Raw genomic sequence first — 6,370 nt, 5'->3', positions numbered from 1 at the left:
CTCAAATATTTAAATAATGCTGCAATGAACATGGGGTAAATAACCACAAGTGGAATAACTGGGTCATATGGGAGTTCTATTTTTAATATTTTGAGGAATTTCCATATAGTTTTCCATAATGGTTGAACCAATTTACATTATCACTAATGGTGCACAGAAGTTCTTCACATCCTAACACTTATTTTTTTGATAAAAGCTTTTTTTTATAAAAGCCATTCTAACAGGTATGGGGTAGGATATCTCATTGTCATTTTGATTCACATGTCCCTGATATTAGTAATACTGAGTACCTTTTCACGTACCTGTTAACTATTTATATGTCTTTCATGTCTATTGTAAATCCCCATTTTAAAAAATTGGACTGCTTTCTGTTAGTTTTACAAGTTCTTCCATATTTTTTTTTTAAAGGTTTTTATTTATTTATTTGACAGACAGAGATCACAAGTAGGCAGAGAGGCAGGCAGAGAGAGAGGAGGAAGCAGGCTCCCTGCTGAGCAGAGAGCCCGACGTGGGGCTCGATCCCAGGACCCTGGGATCATGACCTGAGCCGAAGGCAGAGGCTTTAACCCACTGAGCCACCCAGGCGCCCCAGTTCTTCCATATTTTGAGTCGTAACGCCGTATCAGATATATGACTTGAAAATATTTTCTCCCATTCAGTAGGTTGCCTTGTTGTTTAGTTGGTTTCTGTTGAAGTTTTTTGTTTTGTATAAGGCCACTTGTTTTTGCTTTATGTTGCCTTCGCTTTTGTTTTAAAAGATTTTATGTATTTATTAGAGAGAGAAAAGGGGCAGGGGAGGAACAGAGGGAGGGACAGAATCTTAAGCAGACTCCACGCTGATTACAGAGCCCAACATGGATGGGGCTTGATTTCATGACCTTGAGATCATGACCTGAGCCAAAACCAAGAGATGGATGCTTAACCAACTGAGTCACCCAGGTGTTCCTGTTACCTTTGCTTTGGGAGTTAGATCCAAAATAATCACTGCCAAGACTGATGTCAAGGAGTTTACCACCTGTTTTCTTCTAGGAGTTTCATGGTTTCAGGTCTCACATTTGAGTCTTTAATTCATTTTGAGGTTTTTCAAGATTTCAAGTAATCCCCACACTCAGTGTGGGGCTTGAACGCACAGTCCTGCACTTTACTGAGCCAGCCAGGTGCCCCTGAGCTCATTGCTGTGTACGGTAGAAGAGAGTGGTGTGGCTGCGCTTCATTCTTTGGCATGTGGCTATTCAGTTTCCTCGACACCATGTATTGAAGAAACTATCCTGTCTCCATGCGTATATTCTTGGCTCTTTGGTCATAAACTAAATGTATTTGCACGGGTTTATTTTTGGGCTCTCTGCTCTATTGATCCATGTGTGCATTTTTATTTCCATGCCGTACTATTTTGATTACTGTATTTTTGTTAATATAGTTTGAAAGGAGGGAACATAATGCCTCTAGCTTTTTTCTTAAGAATGCTTTGGCATGGGGCGCCTGGGTGGCTCAGTGGGTTAAGCCGCTGCCTTCGGCTCGGGTCATGGTCTCGGAGTCCTGGGATCGAGCCCCGCATCGGGCTCTCTGCTCAGCAGGGAGCCTGCTTCCTCCTCTCTCTCTGCCTGCCTCTCTGCCTGCTTGTGATCTCTCTATCAAATAAATAAATAAAATCTTTAAAAAAAAAAAAAAAAGAATGCTTTGGCATTCTTATGAGTAAATCACAGGGGATTACGAGTAAAATCACAGGGGAAAAAAAGCATAGAGCATGTGTGTCCACCCCCTTAACTTAGGCAAAGTTTTGGTTACTTGCTCATGCATTTCCAGAAGTGGAAAGAACAATCTCCAATCTCTGCCCAGTGGCAAAAGAACCAGTTTCGTCTGGAACAGAACTTTCAGAGGCTCACAGAATCAGAAAGTAAGAATTGGGACATTCAAGACAGAATATTATTGGGTCTTTCTGCACAGTGCTGTTGAACTAACTGAATGAATTCTTTGCTGCACGTTGCCACATTCCTGTACCTATTATAAAGTGAAGTGCTTTGTCCCAAACCCCATGCAAATCCTATCTACCTATGTACTAGGAAATTAAGATCCTTTTACTATCACAGCACGTAAAATAACAAAATAGCTGGGTGAATTTTCACCAAGTTAGAGGGTGTTTTTAGAGTGGTTTGACAAAGGCTCTAAAATCTATTGGAGGGTCCTGGAAGGCAGATGGCAATTATTGTCTAGAGAAGCTGTAAGTGAGTTATGAGATTGCTATGTGGGTTCCTTATGCCATGATGGCAAGATGTGGACACAGCAAACAACGGTTAAAAAGCCCTAAATATAACATTTTAGGCCCAATGCTACACAGTACAAGCATTGTCTTTGGGGGGGGGAAAGAAATTTTCTAACATATATTCAAATAGATGAGTATAATGAATCCCATTTACCTATTACTGAATTTTAACAACTATCAATGCATGGTTAATTTTTTTTAAAAAAGATTTTACTTATTTATTTGACAGAGATCACAAATAGGCAGAGAGGCAGGCAGAGAGAGAGGAGGGAGCAGGCTTCCCACTCAAGAGAGCCTGATGCAGGACTCAATCCCAGGACCCTGGGATCATGACCTGAGCTGAAGGCAGAAGCTATAACCCACTGAGCCACCCAGGCGCCCCATATGGTTAATTTATTAATATCCCCCTCACACCTATCACTTCCCTCATTTGTTTTTGACATGCCAGGCATCATGTAATTTCAAAAATATTTAGTAGCAAGCATGGATTTTGATCGACTACATTCTCACTTGGACAACTCCATGTAATATGCTCCTCCACGAATAGCAGCAGGGCCTTTTTAAAAATATATTTTTAAAATTTAAATTCAACTAATATATTATTAGTTTCAGAGACAGAGTTCAGTGACTCATCAGTCTTCTATAACATTCAGTGCTCATTATATCCCGTGCCCTCTTTAATGTCCATCACCCAGTTATGTCATCTCCCTCTCCCCCTAAACCCCTCCAGCAACCTTGTTTGTTTCTTGTGAGTAAGAGTCTCTTATGGCTTATCTCCCTCTGATTTCTTTCTTTCTTTCTTTTTACGATTTTATTTTTTTTAAATGTATTTTAGAGAGAGAGGACGAGAGGGGGCAGGGTCAGAGCAAGAAGCTGATTCCCTGCTGAGCAGGGAGCCCAATGGGAGGCTCAATTCCAGAACTCCAGGATCATGACCTGAGCCAAAGACAGATGCTTAAATGACTGAGCAACCTATGTGCCCTGATTTCATCGTATTTTTCCTTCCCTTCCTCTATGATCCTGTTTTGTTTCTTAAATTCCACGAGTGAGATCCTGATAATGGTCTTATTTCGTTTAGCATAATACCCTCTAGTTCCAATCACATCAATACAAATGGCAGGACTTTGGGTTTTTTGATGGCTGTGTAATATTCCATTGTAGAAATACACACCACATCTTATTTATCCATCAGCAAGGACTCAAAGATGTTTAAATAATAAGAGATGCTGTAAAGGACACCTAGTCTTTTCATGTACCTTAGTCTTTTTTTTTTTTTTTTTTAAAGATTATTTATTTATTTATTTATTTGATAGAGATCACAAGCAGGCAGAGAGGCAGGCAGGGAGAGAGAAGAGAAAGCAGGCTCCCTGCTGAGCAAAGAGCCCAATGTGGGGCTCGATCCCAGGACCCCGGGATCATGACCTGAGCTGAAGGCAGAGGCTTTAACCCACTGAGCCACCCAGGCGCCCCCTTGTACCCTAGTTTTATAGCTTTTGGGGTTTTATACTTAGCTCTCCTGACTGGCTTTTTGGGCTTGGAGAAGCAGACCCCCTCTTGATTTTAACTTCATAATGCACTGAATGAGGTTGGATTCTCTGGTTGATCTTTGAGCTTCCATAAGCTTTGAAGTCCCTGATCTGTGAACCTCATCATGTCGTGGCCAGCAGGTCTGGATGGATGTCCATATAATTGTTAACACCCTGAACTCTCAGCTCTGTTGATTTTTTGGGTGAAATTTCCCTGATCTGGAGATCTTGCATTCCCAAAGTATTTGTCTAGGCCAAATTTTAACTCTTGAGTGGATGCTCCTATCTTCCTGCATTATTTCAGCTTTTCTTCATGTGTCTCCCCTCCCCAAAGACCATTCAAGGCTAAGAATTCCCCTGTCCAGCTTTCACGACCTCTGGTATTGTGCTCTCATTCTCGTGTCAACTCTATTTTCTACTTTCCCTTACCCTGTGCTCTTTTATTGAGTCCAAATTTCATAACTAGGCTACAAATAATGACCTCTCCAGTTGAAAAAATATTCATGAATATATTCAAAAATATATTCATGACACATGTATGTAAATTTTCAAAATTTTACTATTAGTAGGAATCTAATTCCTATTAATTGAAAATAATTTGACTAAGACTGAAGGCAAACCTACCTTCACGTTGTAATTGACATCTACCAAGAGAGAAATTGTCTTTTTCAAAATTAGCTGAAGATAGATCAAAATAAACAAGTCAAACAATGACCAAGCCACTAAAGTCAAAGAGGATACTCTGCCCACTATTCGGGTGTTAAAGTAGCATTGGTAATGCATCTATAGTGGATACATTACCACAAAAGCCCAGCTTTTATTCTTAGTCCTAACAGTAGAAAAACTAATGGATTTTTTCTTCTCCCACATTAACAGGCAAGTAAACTTACTGTCATTGGAGCCTGTGGCCAGCTGGGAAAGCACAAAGTGGAGTGAGTTCTTTCTGTGACCCTTTTGCAATCCCAGTAAAGTGTGGGACCATCAGAACACCTACTGAAATAAAAATGTCAGCCGTGTGAGGCGTATGCAAATAATGAGGACGGACAGGAGGAAACGTGAGCTGGCGTTATTGCAGCCCTGCCCGGGCAAAAGGTTATGGTGACTAACCTAAGCACAAGAACAGCCTTCAGTTGATGGAATGAAGTTCCAATGACGTTACCTGGATTGAGCACCTCAGGGAGCAGTGAAACAGAGCACGTTCTTCCGGTCGCTTGTGGCGTCTTTTCACGTATTTAAAGGCCTCCTTTGTAAGAGGAGATCCGTATTTGTGTGTAAGTTCTGAAGGCTTGGTAGGATACGGATTTGTAGAAGGAAAGCCGCAAGAAATGGACATAACCAAACTTGACTGGAGCAGATTATATGCTGGGTGGTAGGGAACGCTAGGATGAGAACCCAGGAACTGATGACTAGAATGGGCTGCAAAGATAACCGTTAAGTTGTCATGTGGGAGTCAAGGATCACACTAACATGCTGAGGAAATACTACAGAAGCACCTAGAGCGTGGCCTATGTCATTATCACTCCAGTTAGTAGGTCAGGTCAGTCAGCCACATCTTACACCAAAGTCCTCACCCGGGGAGGAGAAATGCTTCTCCATTTCTTAGAAACACAATCTACTGATACCATTTACAGGATTTTAAATTCCCAAGCAAGTGTACAACTCCAGCCCTGTTCTTCCTTCTGTAAGATCTCAGTGACTATTACTAGGGGGGAAAAAAAAAGTTTAAATCATGACTTAGTCTTTAAGAACCAGAAATTTCTACCACTACTGTTTACTATCATCAACACACCTATCCCTTAAGCATTATGTCGAACCTCCAAAGTAAAAAGGCTTTGGTTGTGATTAATTGCAATTGAGGAAAGTCCTAATTATGTACCCTTTGGTAGTACAGAGAGGTTGAGGTGGTTTCTTAATTTGTAAAAAGGGAACAAATGTCTTCTGGGTTGTTTTGACGCTCATCCAGGAAAATCTAGGTCACACATACAGCACTTAGTCTCACTTGTAATAGTCAGTTATGCTTGCTATTATATTACAAAGTCTGTGGTGCTAAAGGGAAAAGTGATCACACTTGAGTTGTGGTTGCTTAAAACATGACACTTGTTATATAATGTGCTTCTACAAATGAAAAAAGAGGGACTATGTGTAATACAAAAACCCATTTACCATTTTAATAGGTTTGTAAAAAGCTAGTTTCCTGAAGATTACCACCAACTCTTATCTCTCAGCAGCATTAACTTTCAGAGAGAGAGAAAAAGGTAATTTTTCATCCCAGTGTGGCTTTGGCACACTAATTGCGGGTGACCACAGGATGGGACCCTCGAGAGCCTACCCTCACTAAAAGATAAACAGTGTCAGATCCTTATTAAAAGTAGTTGGTCTTGACTCATCTATCGTCCTTATTAAAAGTAGTTGGTCTTGACTCATCTATCGTCAGCTGCTGAATTTCAGTTACTTAACCTACCCGGTACCTGATATTCTCCCTCTGATACTTTAGAAAAGCCACATTCTTCATTATATATACTGACAAACAAAGAAACTTCTTTTAAGTACACAAAGATATGGCATATATTTGGTAGGACTTTTT

This window comes from Lontra canadensis, unplaced genomic scaffold (genome assembly GCF_010015895.1).
Source record: "Lontra canadensis isolate GAN:19392208 unplaced genomic scaffold, GSC_riverotter_1.0 scaffold28, whole genome shotgun sequence".
In the NCBI taxonomy this organism is placed as follows: domain Eukaryota; kingdom Metazoa; phylum Chordata; class Mammalia; order Carnivora; family Mustelidae; genus Lontra; species Lontra canadensis.
The sequence above is the reverse complement of the archived record's forward strand: the minus strand, read 5'-3'. Positions refer to the sequence as shown.